Source organism: Notamacropus eugenii, chromosome 5, assembly GCF_028372415.1.
Source record: "Notamacropus eugenii isolate mMacEug1 chromosome 5, mMacEug1.pri_v2, whole genome shotgun sequence".
NCBI lineage: Eukaryota > Metazoa > Chordata > Mammalia > Diprotodontia > Macropodidae > Notamacropus > Notamacropus eugenii.
The window spans coordinates 173,548,771-173,566,939 of record NC_092876.1 but is presented as its reverse complement, the minus strand read 5'-3'; the positions used below and the strand labels follow the sequence as shown (position 1 = coordinate 173,566,939).

The 18,169-nt window shown below is 42.3% G+C and overlaps 1 long non-coding RNA gene across 1 annotated transcript in view; it reads left to right on the top strand.

The window, feature by feature from the left end:
- The window catches only part of LOC140505495 (uncharacterized), a 48,485-nt gene extending 43,835 nt beyond the window's left edge, over positions 1–4,650 (top strand). Inside the window, exon 2 of the long non-coding RNA XR_011967530.1 lies at positions 4,515–4,650. This is a non-coding gene — a long non-coding RNA (uncharacterized lncRNA). The remainder of the gene's footprint in view (positions 1–4,514) is intronic.
- Positions 4,651–18,169: the final 13,519 nt, after the last annotated feature.

Sequence of the window (18,169 nt, the reverse complement as noted above, 5' to 3'; positions counted from 1 at the left end):
ATAGGTTAAGGATAATCTAGTCCCAAATTTCTCACTTTATAGGTGAGGTAACTGAGAACCAGAAATTTGACCTAGGTCACTCAGGTAGTTTGTGGAAAAACTAGGATCCAAGGTCAGGTATATAGACTTCATGCCCAATGTTCTTCTCACTAGTTGAATTCTTACCCTGCCTTTGCTGACCCCACTCTGTGGCTTCCCTGCTTTATCCACTTCATCCTGCATTTCCCTTTGGAAAGCACTCATCCTGAAATCTTCTTTCCAGGGATGAGATCTTGGTGGAGCAAAAGGTGCCAGGTCTGAAGGAAAAGTTTCAGGATGAATTGTGCAGGAGTTTGCTGCTTTCTCTCTCTCCACTCTGGAGAATTCCTTGTCTCTCTAACTTCTGGAATGACTCATTTCACCACATCCCTATATTGGCCCTTGGAGGTGGGGGGTGGGGTGGGGGGTATCTTAGCTGCTGACCAAAGCTCTAACGCCAGGACCCTATCACAGATGGAAATGAATGAATGCTCTTACTATGTGTAAAGACTATGCTTTCGTTTGAAATGCTTTTATATTTCAGGTGAGTTACAGGACATATATTTTCCCAGTGGCCTTTGTGGAAATTTGTACAGTTTTGTTGTTTTTTTAAGAGAGGAACTGAAAAGATGAGTGATGAGGTAGGAGGGCTACAGGGAGGAGACAAGATACTGCCTAACTGCCTGGCATTTGAGGGATTTTCTCTGCCAACTTTGGGAAGGTTACTCCTGCCTGTCCATATCAAACTTTCCCCTCGTGCCTAAGACAGCCTCTTCCTTCTATGGATCCCTTTCTTTAAAAGTGATTTCAGATAATTTCTCTTCCAGAAAGGCTTTATTAATGTATGATTTAAGACTCCTGAGTTTCTTGATGGGACTTCACCTTTGAAATATGTTTTATGGGGGCAGATAGGTGGCACAGTGGATAGAGCTCCAGTCCTGGAGTCAGGACAACCTGATTTCAGATCTGGCCTCAGACACTTGACATTTACTACCTGTGTGACTCTAGGCAAGTCACTTAGCCCTGGTTGTCTCAAAAAATATATATATCTTTTTTATTACACATTGATGACTTGTTTTGTGATCATGCTGATTGACTCATGAGAAACTTGCTACTAGGCATTGTTGGAAGATATTTAGGAATTTAGAGATATGATCTTCACCTTTGGAAAGGTTCCAGTTTAATTGAGTAGAAAAGAAAGGTATCAATATGAGTTTAAAAAGAAAAACACTAAATAATAGGAACAGATTGTGCAACTGGCTACATTAGTGAAGAGATCCTCATCAAGAAAGAAGGATGGAGAATACATAGAGTAATTAGAATCAGCTAGTGTCACAGGTTTCAGGAAAGAGACAAAGGGAGCAGAATCTGTAAGCTGGAAATAGGGACTTGGACTGGCAGCGAATGACTACGCACTGAGGAGATGGAAATCCAGTTTGGTCAGCATGGCATATGCCATGGTTCAGGTGAAGCCTGAATGAGAGATGAGTGCAGGGATGTGCTTGGAGTGGAGTCAAACTAGGCTGGAGAAAGGCAGAGTTCCAACAAATTGGTTAAAGATTGGAACAGGTGGCCACAAGAGGCTATGAAATCACCTTCCGTAGAGAATTTTTTAGAATGAAATAGGCTCTCTACCATCCCCATTCCTAACTTTTTTCTAAGGTGATGGAAGGGTAGAATGGCCCAGTGACAGGGGGGCAGTAAGGAAGGGGGAAATGTTTCACATGACCCTTTTGAAAAGTCTGACTCTCCTCAGAGATGATATGAAAGCTTGCCTCCTCCCCATAGATCTTTCCCAGAGGGAGAGATGCACAGACAGAATAATTGCCTTCTAGAAGAAGTCAGTGCTGGGAACCCCAAGAGACAGGAAGTAGGGTTTGAAAAGCAGCTGAGATGCCTCCAATTAACACTGCAACCTGAACACATCCCTAGAAAGGGGATCAGCTTGGAAGGCTTGACAGACTTTGCATTGTTCCAGACTGGACAGCTGGGAGCAGCTGCAGGGCCCCTGAGGCTGTCCCAGGCCCTAAGATCACCAGCTTCCTCCAGTGCAACTCACAATCATCTTGTTATCAGCAAGGCACCAACATGTTCATCGCCCTGTGCTGGGAACTATATATTACTGAGTCTCAAGATATTCATAGAAATATAGATTGTTAGTGCTAGATGGAACCTCAGAAGGTTATCTAGTTCAACGCCCTCATTTTACACTTAGAAATAGCCTTAAATGACTTGCTTATAGTCACCCACCCAGTTCACAGCAAAGTTGGGGATACAACCCAAGTCTTCTCACCAAAAGTACAGAACTCTTTCCATTAGACCACTCACACAACTTAGAAGACCCTGAAGGAGCTTACAGTCTTAAAGATGATGATGCAAGGTTTAGAGTGGAATGAGGAAGGGGTACTAAGGATATGTGTGTGTGTGTGTGTGTGTGTGTGTGTGTGTGTGTGTGTGTGTGTGTGTGTGTGTGTGTAAGGGAAGCAGCAGTACTGGGAGCTATGTCTCTTTCCTTCTGCGGAGCAGTGAATGCAAATTAACTCAGGAAAACCCTTTTCCTTATCCCCAATTCAAAATGGTAGCAGCAATGCAGCAGTCCAGATTGGTACAAGTGGGATTTCTTGCAAAAAACCCCCTCTAATTTCACCTGACACACATAATTTGGTGGTACAGTGGATAGAGTGTCAGACCTGGAGTTAGGAAGGCTAATTTTCCTGAGTTGAAATCTGGCTCAGACACTTACTGGGCAAGTCACTTAACCCTGTTTGCCTCAGTTTCTTCATCTGTAAAATGAGTTGGAGAAGAAAATGACAAACCACTCCAGAATATCTGCCAAGAAAACCCCAAATGAGGTCACAAAGCATTGGATACAACTTAAAGGATCAAACATTAACTAATATCAGACTCTAAGGATTGGAATTAGAGACATTAAAGGGGAAAGGAGCAATGTCCAGATCCGATAGTGGATTATCTATCTGTGTTTTGACTCTGTTTACATGCAGATGAGATATAAAATTAAATGTATATGAGCATGCATTATTTTCCACAGAACTATATAGAAGTAGAGAGACTTTCGAAGCAGACCATGTAGTCTAGTTCCTTGCCTGTCTCTCATATACAGGAAAAGAGACAAAATCGGATGGAATAATCAGGGCCATCAATGGAGTTCTGAACCTAAGACAAAAAAGATCAGGAATTGGGGCAACCCTGGATTCTTGTATTTCCCTAATAAGAGAGAGGAATCTTGTGGCTGAGATGGGTTTTCATCAAATCTTCAATACTCTTGAATTCAGCAAAGGAACTGAATTGGAGCAAGACCTAAGACCCAGACAGGGACTCAGTTACACAGCAATCAGCTGTCAAAATACGGATTTCCAGTCTCTGTTCCCAAACCCAAGGGAACAGGTCAGTTTGCCAAGGGTTCTTCTTGTAGGAGGAATGAAGTCTCATCCTTCTTAGCCTCTGTAGACTCCCTAGAGAGGGTATGGGACAGTGAGAAGACAGGTTATAGCAAAACCCACTCCCCTGACTCCCCCATTTGGAGTGAAGAGCAAAGGAGCCCATGACCCCATCCATCTCCAGCAGAGGAGGTAGGCACTATGCACTCTGACCTTCAGCATGAGCCAGAAGTGAAAAGTTGGGGCTGAGTCTCAGCCTAGGGGTAAGAGATACTTCTCCTATCCCATCCATGAAGAGCAAAAGGGGGTGTTCCATTGTGATCCTGCGCAGAGCAGCTCCTTTCAATAGGTGAAAGCCCTGCTGTGAAGGGTGAGGTCATTGCTGGCAAGACTTCAGGCTCATTTCAGACGCCTGCAGGTCTGTTTTAATGTGCAGCAACTACATTCCTGAGCAGGGTGGGTAAGAGGCATTCTGGACAGGACTTCTCTCCCTCAGAAATTATTCCAATTCACCAGGGTCAGATATTGGGGGGGGGAGAGGGGGTTGGGGAATTGAAGGGGGGAGGGTAGGAGGGATTTTTTTAAAGTTTTAAAATAAGCCAGAGCAAATGACTGAACACAGGGTTTACACAGAACACTGTGCAAGGGACTGAGAAGGTATGGAAGGAGGGTATGCAGGGTCTGCCCAGTCCCACTTTAGTTCTTGGTCCGTATCATGTCATGAGTGCCCACTTCATACAGAGCCTTTTTGGGGCATTGAGAGAGCCTCAGGAGAAGAAAGAAACATGACCTTTTTCCTCCTAGAAACTCAAGAGTCTTGTTGGGGGAGACTGAATGAAAAAAAAGACAAAACACGGGAAAGATCTAAGAGCACTTGCAGAGAAACCATACCCACCAATACAATTCCACAGCTGTGCAGATGCGCCCTGGAGGGATGTCAGCAACTAGTGGTAGCTTAGTTTACCTTTCTAATTGGCTGTGTGTTAGGGCAGCCTCTTATGTATACAATAGGGATAGTTAATCTTGTCTATTTGTGTATTCCCTCTTGTTCCTCTCTCTGATCTTTATGTCTATCTGCCTCTGTGTTGTCTGTTTTAGGATGAAGGCAGAAAACAATACGCCTGAGTAAATCTCTGCAGCCAATACCCAGAACCTAGCATCCAGCCATCAAAAATGGTACTTTAAGAGGCAATGTGCAAGAATGAATGAATGAATAAAGCATTGATTAAACACTTCTGTGGCCCTGGCTATAAGTGTTGTTGAAGTTCTGAGGAGGAAGAGGTCATTATGAACTGAGGTAAATGGTAATATGTGAGAATGCTGAGGAGGTAGAATGTGAGTTGGGCTTTGAAGGGTGAATAGGATTCAGAGAGGGAAAGAATGGGAATAAGACTTTAGGTGTGATAAAAAGCATAAGCAAAGGTATGGGAAGGTAATATGATCTTATGAATTGCTTAATCTTGAACATGTTGAACACTATGTCCTCACTCCTTTAACTTAGATTCAGTACCTTCATGGAGTCTCTATTGACAGGTACCTGTCACCCCTTAGTGCTTAGCACAGTGCCTGGCACATATCAGGCACTTTAAATGTTTTTTGACTGACTGAATATGTACAAAATACTGTGCCAGACACAAAGCAGAGACTCAATAATTCTTAAATAATAAAGAGGAAGGTGAAGATGAGCAAAATGATTTTGACCTCTAAGTACAATGAAATGCAAATTAAAGCAGCTCTGAGGTACCACCTCACACCTATTAGAACTGGTATATGACAAAAAGGAAAAAAATGTTGGATGTTGGAGGGGATGTGGGAAAACTGGGATACTAATACACTGTTGGTAGAGTTGTGAACTGATCCAGCCTTTCTGGAGAACAATTTGGAACTATGCCCAAAGGGCTATAAAATTGTTCTTGCCTTTTGGCCCAGCAATAAATACTAGATCTATATCTCAAAGACATTCCCACCCTCCCCCCCACAAAAAAGGGAAAAGGACCTACTTGTACAAAAATATTTATAGCAGTTATTTTTGTGGTGGCTAAGAACTGGAAATCAAAGGGATACTTATCAATTGGGGAATGGATAAACAAACTGTGGTATATGACTGCAATGAAATATTATTGTTTTATAAGAAATGATCAACAGAATGATGTCAGAAAAACCTGTAACGATTTAACGTGAGCTGATGCATAGTGAAGTGAAGAGAACCAGAAGAACACTGTGCACAGGAGCACCAATATTGTTGGAAGAAGAACTGTGAATGACTTAGCTATTTTCAGTAGTACACTGATCTAAGGCAATCCTGAAGGATTAATGAGGAAGCATACTATCTGCCTCCGTACAGAGAATTGATATTGATTGAATAGACTAAAGAATACTATTTTTCACTTTCTTTCATTTTTATTCATCTTCTTGTACAAAATGACTAATATGGAAATGTTTTACATAATTGCACATGTATAACCTGTATCTGATTGTTTACTGTCCCAGGGAGGGGTCAGGGGAGGGCTAGAGGGAGGGATATAGAATTTGGAACTCAAAACTTTAAATAAAATTTTTTTTAAATTTTGGGAAAAATTAAGTACATTGAAAGATAATATCCATCATGCACAGAAGCTTTAAAAAATATTTATTTTAAATGTGGGGCAGATAGGTTAGCCTCTGTACACTCCCTAGAAAGGATATGGGACAGTGGGAAGACAGGTTTTAGCAAAACACACTACCCTGAGTTCCCGTTTGGAATGAAGAGCAAAGGAGCCCATGACCCCATCCATCTCCAGCAGAAGAGGTGGACACTATCTACTCTGACTTTCAACATGAGCCAGAAGTGAGCAGCTGGGGCAGTAGATAGAGTGCTGAACCTGGAATCAGGGAGATCTAAGTTCAAATCCAGCCTCAGATACTTACCAGTGATGTGATCCTGAGCAAGTCACTTAACCCTGTTTTCCTCACTTTCCTCCTCTGTAAAAAATGAACAGGAGAAGGAAATGGAAAACCACTCCAGCATCTCTACCAAGAAATCACTAAATGAGGTCACAAAGAGTTGAACATGACTGAAAATGACTAAACAGCAACAAAATTTTTAAATGCATTTATATTCTGTCCCTCTTTCTACTTTCCCAATTTAATCAAAACAAAAAACCAAAACCAAATACAAGCAAAACCCTCACCATAAGCATGCATAGTCCAACAAATCTCCATATTAGCCATGCCCCAAAATGTATCTTTCTCTGGCATGGAAGCTTTTTGATGAATATTTGTGGAGAGAACTGTCCACCCCAAAGAAACAATATCCTCATCAAAATAGGTCCATTATACTTTCCAAGTGGTCATTGTAGGGATGATGACAATTCTCCTTATCACTGTTGTCACCACTTGGGGCCCCTTCTATCATCCTAAGAACATAGGCTCCCAGATTTACAACTGAAGGGAATCCAGAGACTGTCTTCTCTAATGTGCTCACTTTACAGATGCCCAGAAAGCTTATGAGACTTGACTCTTCTCACACCGATAGTAGGTATCCTTCCATTTTAGGCCATAGTTTGGGGGGCGGGACTCTTTATCTCTTTGAAGTGGAAGAAACAATGCTATGGGGCTCAGAATGAAAAGTGAATCTGGAGTCCTCTCTTCTAACCATAGCTGAAGCTATATCACAGGATGAAGAAATGAAAAGGGTATTAGTCCAAATTCTTGAACCCTGAGGAGAGTGGCATTTTCTTGGTCTGTGTACTTGATCTGAGCATTCCTACCTCATCTCCTTCTACTTCTACTTCCACTTCCAAAGAGTCCTTTTCACACAGGCAGACCTTATTGCCTGTATATATCCCACAATATATACTCTGACTAAACAGAAAGAATATTTCTAGAAAGATGTTTCCTTTGTGTTATGCTGAGTTTAACTTTCAGCCACCACAACACAAAGGCTTAGGCCTTTCTCTTCTAAAAACTATAACTTTGGTACAGCATACACATCCCATGTTCCAGTTAAACTAGACTCACACCATATTCCTCTGCCTTCATTTCATGCCTTCGTAAAACTGCTCCCTGCTGTTGAGACCTGCCACCTTGTCCTTCCCTGGCAATATTGCAGTGATCATAGGGTCATAGATCTGAGGCGGAAGAGACCTCAGAGACTATCTAGTCTAGCCCCTTAATTTTACAGATGAGGAAATGGAGGTCCAAGGAAGCTAAGTGGTTTGCTAAAAGTCACAAAGGTAATGTGGATGAGGCCTTTCAGTTACTTTTTACCTTTTTGGAATAAGGGCATAAGACCTCAGCCCTCTAGGACTAGTCTCCATGAATAAAAATACGTAGCCCCAAAGTCATAATGACTAGTTTGAGGAGATGGTTTTCTGTTGCAATTCAAAGCTAACTTGTTCCTTTAAAATTTGAATGACGGGTAAGAGACAGCTCACTTCATGTTTAAAACACACCACTTTCCATCTCTTGTCTCCATGATTTTTTGCAATGTGATATTCTCTTTCCTGGAATATACTCTGTCCCCATCTTCACCTCTGAGAATCTATAGTTTCTCTCAAGGCTCAGGTAAAGTTCCATTTCCTACAGGAGGCTGATCCCACAAGGGCCTTCCCCTCCCTCACCTTGAATCTATTTTATTTTTACTTTTCCATGTTTGTTGTTTCCCCTACTCCCCCGTCCAGTAAAATATAAGCTCCTTGAGGGCAGGATTTATTTCATTTCTGTTTTTATATCTCTTCCTCCTGGTACATAGCATGTGTTTGATAAATGCTTACTGAATGAATCAATGTTTTCTTCAACCCTCAAGGAGAAATAATAGAGGAGCAGGAAGGGAAATGATTATGGGCACATGACCTAACCAAAGCAGCGATGGTGATCAGGACTGAACCTCCTGAGGATTCTGTGTTCTCTCCTCTCTCTCTCTCTCTCTCTCTCTCTCTCTCTCTCTCTCTCTCTCTCTCTCTCTGTCTCTGTCTCTCTGTCTCTGTCCCTCTCTTCTCTCTCTCTCTCTCTCTTTCTCTCTCCTCTCTCTCTCTCTCTCTCTGTCTCTCTCTCTGTCTCTCTCTCTCTCCCTCTTTCTCTCTCTCTCTCTCTGTCTCGTCTTTCTCTCTGCCTCTGTCTCTCTCCTTTCTTGGAGGTCATATGAACACAGGGCTATGCTACTGCCTCTTTTCTCTATTCCTCCTACTTAGTACTGCTCTTTCTCCTCCTCTTTCTTTTTTCCTCCTTCACTTTTTCTTCCACTCCTTGACTCTTATGATTCCCCTTTCCCTAAGAGGCCCTGCTGGCCTAGCACAGGTGTTAATTTGTCATCGTTTTCCACCTTCTTCTCATGAATACTTTTTGCAGCTCCTCTTTTATCCTTACACTATCACAAGAGACACAGTGATTTCACTCTGCCTGAAGCACAGGCACACACATGCACACATACCTTATAGGCACACACACACATATATTAAATTGTAATCTGAAGTAAACATATATACATCTACTATATGTATTTTATCACTGGAGTACACATTATTTCATCCACTTTTACTTGGCTTAACACCGTGTTCTGACTTGAAATGTTCCTTCCAATTTTAATTCTTATCTCCTCCGTTGTTTATCTGTACCCCATAGAAAGAAACCAGAGGACTCTCAGCTCTAGCCACATCCGGCTGTCTGGTCCAGGCCTCATTCTCAAGTTCAGGAAGGATGACACCTTGTGCAGCCTACCTCTCTGTTGAGCTGTAACATTCCTGCTATCTTCCTCTAGAAGAATCTCCCTGAATCAGCCTCTCAAGTTCCTGTGCTCACAACCACATAAGCAGTTTTCCTGAGAAGCTGTGCTTTTGGGAACTTTTCATCACTAAACTACCTCTGAGTAGCAAATGTTTCCTGGTCTGCTTGCCCATGAAACTTCCCAAACCCGGCTTCTCTAAAGGAGATCTAAAGTAGGCTCTTACAGTTCTTCCCTTATTCTCACATATGTTATATCTCTCTTGTTAACCTTCTGTCCTGGAGCCATTTCTCTGGTCTGGAAATGTTTATTGCTATTGCTTATTTCCTATAATGCAAGCATGTTCAGAATCTACATTTACATGTCATTTTTCCTTTTTTGAGCCCAATGAGGGTCCATCTACTTTGAGAAAGCAGAGAGGGTCCCTTCAGATTGCAGCTTTTCATTCATCATCGTAGTTACTAGCTGCCTATAACCACCATACCCACAGCAGACATGGTGACTGTCCTTATGAAACTTACATTCTAATAAATGGAAGTGAGGTGAGAAGGAAAGGATGTTAAAAAACAAAGGGTAAAAAAAAGGAGAGGGTGGTCACTCAGATGAATGTACAAAGAGGAGGGTGAGAAGCATAAATCAACATAGAGAGGGAGATTTCAGTTAAGATCTATACCACCTCAATCGTATGTGCTCCAGTTGGTCTCAGCTTCTTTTAGGCTGAGATTTGTGTTTTTCCCAAAACGACAAAGAAACTAGAGAAAGACGTTCATCTCTCCCCATCTTTAGCAGGAAACCTAACATGTGGGTTTCTTTCTAACCCGACCTAGCTGGGTCCAGGACTCAATCTTGTCAGCAGAGCAGAGTGGCTGGCAGGAGAACTACATTTTTTAGGCCCAGGGTTGCGCCTCCTTATCTACAGGGCCTCTATGATTTATTCTTCCCCCAATCTTATCTCAATGCTGGGCCTCATGATGGATTTCACCTTCGGCATTCCAACACTGCTCTGTGCCAAGTGCACTCCCTTCCTGAACTTAGCCGATTGGAGGAGGCAGTGCTAATGGCTCACTGCCCTTGTTACACCCTTCCTCACTTAGTTCTCCCTTGGTTCAGGTGAGGAAAGAGGGATAGGGCTATCACTTTGAAGTGAAATGCCTCTTTCTGTCTCTGAGAGTATAAAAGAACGTTCCCCCTTTGGGGCAAGAGGAGGATACATTGCCTATGGCACAGAATCTTGAGCTTCAATTGTTGGCAATGTACAGGACATAGATGGGACTCTCTACACATGCTCAAAACTGACCTTATTATCTTTCCTCCTAAACTTTTTCCCTCACCTTTCCTATTACTATAGAGGGCAACACCATCTCCCAGTTCCTTAGATTTGTAACCTAGGAGTCATCTTGGATTCTCACTCTCTCACACTCCTACATCCAATCTGTTGCCAAGGTCTGTTGATTTCATCTTTGCACCATCTCTCCAATGTCCCCCTTTTTCCTCTGACATTGTCACCATTCTGGTGTAGGCCTTCATCACCATATGCCTGGACTTTTGCAATAGCCTGCTGGTTTATCTTCCCACTCCAATCCATTCTCCATTCAGTCACTAAAGTGACTTTTCCTAAAATGCAAGTCTAATCATGTCATCCTCCTGCTCAGTGAACTCCAGTGAATCCCTATCACCTCCAAGATCAAATAGAAAATCCTCAGGGTGGCATTTGAAGTCCTTTAAAGCCTGGACCCCTTCTACATTTACAATCTTCTTATACTTCACTCTCCAGTGACACTGGCCTTCTTGCTCTTCCTAGGAAAAATCCACTCCATCTCTCAGCTCTGGGCATTTTCTATGGGCCATCCCTTAGGGCTAGGATGTTCTCTCCCCTCATCTCCACCTACTGGCTTCCCTGGCTTTCTTTAAGTCCCAACTAAAAGCCAATTTTCTACAGAAAGCCCTCCCAACCCCTCCTCATTCTACTACCTTCTCTTTATTAGTTATCTCCCATTTATTTGTTTGTTGTAGTCTCTCTTGTTAGATTGTAAGCTCTTTGAAGGCAAGGACTGTCTTTTGCCTCTTTTTGTATTACTAGCACTTAGCACAGTGCCTGGCACTAAGCTGGTACTTAATAAATGTTTTTTTGTTGTGTTTTTTGAGTCATTTCAGTTGTGTTGACTCTTCGTAACACCATTTGGGATTTTCTTGACAAAGATCCTGGAGTAGTTTGCCATTCTTCTCCAACTCATTTTACAGGCAAACAGGGTTAAGTGACTTGCTCAGGGTCACACAGTTCATTAAGTGTCTGAGGCCAGATTTGAACTCACTAAGATGAGTCTTCCTGAGCCCAGGCCCAGCACTCTGTCCACTGTGCCACCTCACTGCTCCTAATAAATGTTTACTGGTTAATTAATTTCCAGAATCTTTCTTATGTCCTCTTCCCTCTCCTTCTTAACCAGAAGAGAGGGATATCTCTTTGGATCATAGATTCTGACTCCTTCATTTTACAAATGAGAAAACTGAGACCCAGAAAGACTGAATGTCTTCCTTCAGGTCACCTAATAATAAAAAGTAGCAGAGTCAAAATTTGAACCCAGGTTCTCTGATTCCAAATTAAGTGCTCTTTCTACTCAACTACACCATATCTTCATTCCAATTGGGTGAGCTTCTTGGCTTTAGTGGATCTGGATGAAATAGAAGACCCTGTTTAACTATAGAAAAGAATGATATCCTGAATTCTTGGACCCCATGCCAGCCAGTTTTCTTGGGAATGCATGCTACCTTAAGTCAGTTGGGCCCACACAAATCCTCACTGATTCTCACTGGATCTTTAGTGGTCCTTTTATTCACCTCTCATTGGCTCCCTCATACACTTCCCATAACATACTGTTCTAGATCTTTCTCTCCTCAAGAACTTCCATCCTGCCACCTTCTCAAAAAACAACAAAAAGTCCTTATCTTCTACTTTACTGAGATTGAAACCATGTGATGTTAAATACGCTCAAAAATTCTCCCTTCACTCAACTCTTTTCCTTTCTCTCTGTCTTGGAGGAAGGACTGACCTTTCTCTTTGTCAAGGCCTACCTCCCTGGCCACCTGTGCCCTTGATCTGGTTCTCCTAGTCTCCTTCAGCACCTTACTTTATCAATCACTCACTGTCTTATGCATGTCCAATCTCTCCCTTTCCAGGGACTCTGTTTACACATGTGGTCTGATCCGAAAATAAATCTTTTAGTCCTTCTATCTGACATCAGCCCTTCCCCCCCCCTCCATCTGTTCCATGAGCCACCTACTCATTCCTTTAACTACTAAACCTTCTTTCAAGAATGTATCTACTTGTATAGACTCCAGGTCTTACTCTTACCTCACCATTCCTTCTCTTCAATCTCTTGTTACGAGGCTTTGATCTGGACTGTTTGAGACTGCAACTGTCCAAAATAAATCACTTGGTAAGCCATGAAGTGCTACATAAATGTTAGTTGCTTTTGTTGTTATTAGCTATTATTATTGTATCCTCTTTCAGTTCTCAATGACTACTTTTTATTCACATTTGACATTGAGTGCTCTTCCCTGAAATCCATCAGTGAGGAAGAAAGGACCTGGGTCCTATTCCTGGCTCTAACTTGCTGTCTGGGTGACTTTAGGTAAATCATTCCACACCTCTGGGTCTCAGTTTCATCATCTGCAAAATTCGGGTACTGGAACTAGATTATTCTTCCATTCCAACCCTAAATGAATGACCCTGTGATCTTAATTACCACCACTTGCTTGGTTTTTGTTTGCTAAATTGCTTATTCTTTATTTTCCTATAAACACTTATTCCCCTTCTAGACTTCACTATTTCAATTCATGGAAAGATTATCCCCCTAGTCACCCATTCTTGAAACGCCATTCCTCTCCCTCACAACCTAGTTAGTTAGTTACCAAATCTTGTGGAGACTATCTCTGCAAATTCTCTCAAATTCATAGTCTCTGATCCATTCCCCCTATCACCATCCTAATTCTGGACCTTATTACTTCTCATTTTTACTATTACAATAAACTCCTAAGTGTCTGGGTCATTACTAACTTCAGTCTAACCTATACACTGATTTAGAATTAATTTCATAAATGCACTGTTCTGAGCCTGCTTGTTTACCACTTATTGCTTATTAAATATGGGAGCAGGTTGTTATGCTCATCCTTCATTTTTGAAGAAGACCATGACATCAGAGAAATGATGACATGACTTGTACTTGACTTTGTTTTGAGTGAGGGAGGGCTATGCAGGTCACCAGCCTCACTTCTCCTCCAGAGCCATCTGAGTCCAGTGACCAGACATTCATCAGGATGACTGGAGATGACCCAGAATGCACTGGGAGACCTTGACCTTCTCAGGTACTCACTTAGAGGGAGGTAACACCCATTGATTGAATAGGCCTTTTTAAGAAGTAGTCAGGGAATGCCCCTTTAAATGAACAGAAGAAAAAAAATAAGTAATCAAGCTGGGAGGGAAACAGAAAATGTTACTATTGATAATCACTCTAAGCCAGCCATTAAGTGGAGCTTGGGCAGGGACCTATTGTTGTCCAGCCTATGGGCTTCAGAGTGCACTGGGTTTAAGGTATTGGGAGTGACAAAAAAGAAAGGGAGGGAGAGAGAGAAGGAGGGAGGGAGGAAGGAAGGAAGGAAGGAAGGAAGGAAGGAAGGAAGGAAGGAAGGAAGGAAGGAAGGAAGGAAGGAAGGAAGGGAGGGAGGGAGGAAGGAAGGAAGGAAGGAAGGAAGGAAGGAAGGAAGGAAGGAAGGAAGGAAGGAAGGAAGGAAGGAAGGAAGGAAGGAAGGAAGGAAGGAAGGACATCTAGCCAGTAAACCCCAAAGGAAGGGGAGGGGGAGACAGAAGGGAGAGTATGAACTGGTTACCCAGCTAGCTGAGTCCCCACTCAGGCAGTTCAGTCTACTCACAGGTTGTGTTTGTCCCTCGTTTTTGAAGAAGACCATGACGTCGGAGAAATGATGATGACTTTGTTTTGAGTGAGGGAGGGTTGTGCAGGTCACCAGCCTCACTTTCTCTCCTGAGCCATCTGGGATGGGGACAGGTGGGTGGGGAAGGGATAGAGCCCTGGGCCCAAAGTCAGGAAGATCTAAGTTCAGATCCAGTCTATATACTTAATACTGTGCGACTTTGGGCTAGTCCCTTAGCCTCTGTTTGCCTCAGTTTCCTCATTTGTAAAAGGAGGATAATAATAGCACCTACCTCCCAGGTGTGTTGTGAGGATCAGATGAGATCACAATTGTAAAGTGCTCAGCACAGTGCTTGGCACATAGCGCTACGCTCATGTTAGCTATTCTTGGTGTTTGTTGTTATTGTTTATTATTATTATTACAAATAGAAGCCAGACTCTCTAGCCTTCATCCGAGGACTTCCGCAATCTGGCTTCCATCAGCTTTTTAGTCTCATCTCATGTGACTGACTCCCTTTTACCTACTTTATACTCCAGCCAAACTGGACCGCATACCATGCCACAAGCATGTCCCACACTTTTCCTTTTTTCTTTATCTTTGATTACTCTCTTTCCTGTGCTTAAAATGTACTTCTCCTACCCTTCCTTCCCCACCTGCCATCTTTACCTGCAGAAGTCTTCTCTGTCCTTCAAAGCCCAACTGAGACCACCTTCATTCAGCCTTCCCTGATTCTCCCAGTACGAGTGATCTCTTTTTCCTTGGAACTCTTCCATGTCTTTTATGTATTTACCATATTCTTGTCTAATTTATGTAATTACTTTATCCCTCTTACTAGGCTGTAAGCTCTTTGAGATCAGGGAACTTTTCTGATTTCTTTATGTATCTCCCTCAGCAGCTAGAAAGGTGCCTTGCCCATTAACCGTCCTTAATAAATGTCATCAAATAAATGAGTTCCAGGTCCAGGGCACTCAGGGTGATTGTGTCTGAGGTTAGATTGGCATGGAGGTTGGAAGGCTAGGACAATGGGTTTACAGATTTAGAGATAAAAGAGAGCTCAAAGGTTACCTGGGCCAAACTCTTGGATTCACGGGTGAGAAGGCTGTTCCTCTTCTTCTCCTTGCTGGTTGAGTAATCAGTCATTCAGTCATTAAATATTCATTGAGTACCTGTTAGGTGCTTTACAGTCTAGAAAATACCAACTCCTATACTCCAGGACATATGAACGTTTGTTTGTTTTTTCAACAAAGGTGGTGTGTGTGTGTGTGTGTGTGTGTGTGTGTGTGTGTGTGTGTGTGTGTGTGTGTGTGTGTGTGTGTGTGTTAGCAGAAGAAACAGTCTAAATTTCCTTTATTCCTAAGCGTCCAGCGCAGCATTCCAAAATATATTAGGCCTGCTCTGCGTTCAATTTCTTTTTCAGCTTCCTTGTTCCCTCTTCCCCTCCTCCACTCCACCTCTAGCCCAATTACCTCACTTAGCAGGCAATGGCTTAGTCTGGCAATTTCTACTCCTTAACACACCGTGCTCTCAAAATTGGAGGAAAAAGATTGTGGGACATTTAATTTAGGGTCAAAGAAGGACAGAGGAACACAGCTCTAGAGCTGCAAGGGACCTCAGAGGCCACGTAGTCCAACCTCTTTATTTTACAAATAAGGAAACTGAGACCCATGGAGATTAAAAGATTTGTCCGAGGTCATAGTGTCAAAGGTGGAATTTGAACTCAAGTCCTAGAATGTAGGTTAAATCCCAGAATAGTGATGCTGAGGAAGGCCATAGTATTCCTTTTGAAATAGAAAAGATTATTTTTCTCCTTGGCATGAGCTAGGTTCTTGCTTGGAAGTAAGGGGATGGACCAGATGATCCCTTCAAGATATTTTTGAGCCCAAGGAGTGGCTGATTATGAAGTAGAAATAGTCCTTCACCCTTCTATCGTACTCTGTAAGACATTTTGGCTTAACAGTGGAAGGGACCGGAGCCGTTCTGATGCCTCAAGTTCCCATTCCAATCCATCCATTCCAGTGCAGAAAGAAGGAAAGACAAAATAAGAACTCGTCGGGTAATTCCCACTGCTAGCGCTCTGGCCATCTTCCACCAGGCTTAATTGCACTGCTAATCTGTTCTGTCTCTCTCCATAATTTAGCACATTCAGATAGTTATGTTACATTCTGTTTATTTTTCTAAACCTCACAAAAACTCCATAATATAGCATGGGACCTAGGGTAGGGGGAAGGGCAAAGATTGTCTAGAAATAGAAACTCAAGGTTCCAAATGCCCTTCCCCATCTGCAGGACAGCTGTTCTAAGGCCTGTTTGTCCTTAAAGTGACAGTATTGCATTTCAAGGCTTTTTTGCTGCCTTTCCTCCTTGCCTTCCTTCCTTCCTTTCTTCCTTGGAGGGAATTTAGCATTTAGATTAAGCATGGAAAAAATGCCAGTATGCCAGTGGTGGAGAGAACCATAGCCACCACCTGATAAAGACCTCCTATCATTCTTACCTCCTTCCTTCCTTTCCATGGAAGCAAATTGGTTAGTCCTTGGGAAATTTCTCTGTGGTGTTATGTGGGGGACTGATCATAGCCAGAGAAGAGGAAATGCAGATAGAGATTCAATTTCCTTTGGTGCATGAATAGGGGAGGTTGAACACTTGTAACAGAACTCAAGACTTAGAGGAAGTCCAGCAATGGCATGACAATGATTTCTTTACCTTATGCTGACCAGATAGCCCCAGAGTGGGCTTAATTTTCTCAGAAGAGCAAGCAATCAGCCAATCATTTGCCAATTTACCAGGGTAAGTCACATTGTCATAGTAATTATTATTGTCAGAATTATTATTACATATGATTATATAACATTATTAGTAATGGTACATCAATCATACATTATTACATGTTACATTAAAGTATGATATATTATTACGTAGTCAGTCAATAAGCATTTATTAAGTACCTATGTCCCAGATACTAACTATGCTAAACTCTGTACTGAGTACAAGGCAAAGGCGTTTGTATTCTACTTTGTAACTTTTCAGAGTCTTTTCAAATCCATCACAATGACCCTGTAAGTCATACAGGGTATGATTTATCCTAGAAGGGGTTTAGAGTTCAAAATGCCTTCAAAAGCTATTGATTGCAACTCATACCTGAAAAGAAGAATCCTTTCTACAACATGCCTGACAAAATAATTAGCAAGCTTTTGACTCTGAAGACCTCACATGAAGGGGAACCCATTATACAGATTGGAAAACTGGGACACAGAAATGTTAAATGACTTGTCCACAGTAATACAAAGCAAATCAATTCCTGTGGCACCTGGTCTTGTACTCTGTTTGAATTTTATACTCCTATTGGTAAGCTCAGCACCCTCAGGCATACACCTGTCCCATACTCCATGCATGCTTATTCACCAACCTACCCATTGTGGGGATCCTTCCCGGTTTTTGGAATCCCTCTCTATATAATAGTTTTCTTAATGAATTTCCCTGCTTTCCTTGTGTGTATGTATTTATAAAAAGGATGCTCTACTAGGTTGGAAACTTCTGTGTCGCCAAGAGCAGCCTTACTCTCCTATTAGTGTATAGTCCACTCTTGGGGTAGAGATAAAATTCAAAGAGATTTATCCATTCTCTCCACATCCCAACCCTAGGGTACAGTGCTTAGATTCAGAATCTATTAAAGATTTAAGTGATGATTAATGTTTCACAAGGATCCTCCAAGTTGATGTCCCTTAGGGCAATTAAAAGGGATAGAGGACCCAGAGGCGCTAGTATCAGTTGAACCTTCAGGTATTTCATCGTTATTTTGAAGCTTCTCTCTCTCTCTCTCTCTCTCTCTCTCTCTCTCTCTCTCTCTCTCTCTCTCTCTCTCTCTCTCTCTCTCTCTCTTTCTCTCTGTCTGTCTCTCTTTTTCTCTCTCATTTCCTTACTCTTTCAACTGTCTCCCCATCCTACCCTAATCATCTCTTCCAGAAATGTCCTGCTGTGTATCCCGGGAGGCTTTCTTCTCCTGTGGACACCAGGCACTGCTTGGTCTAAGTCCACCTATGCCACTGGTCCTTTCTTACATTATTTAAAAGGGCGTCTAGGCATTTGCCTGAATGCCTAGAAGTAGTTTTAATTTTTCTAAAGAGGAAGCA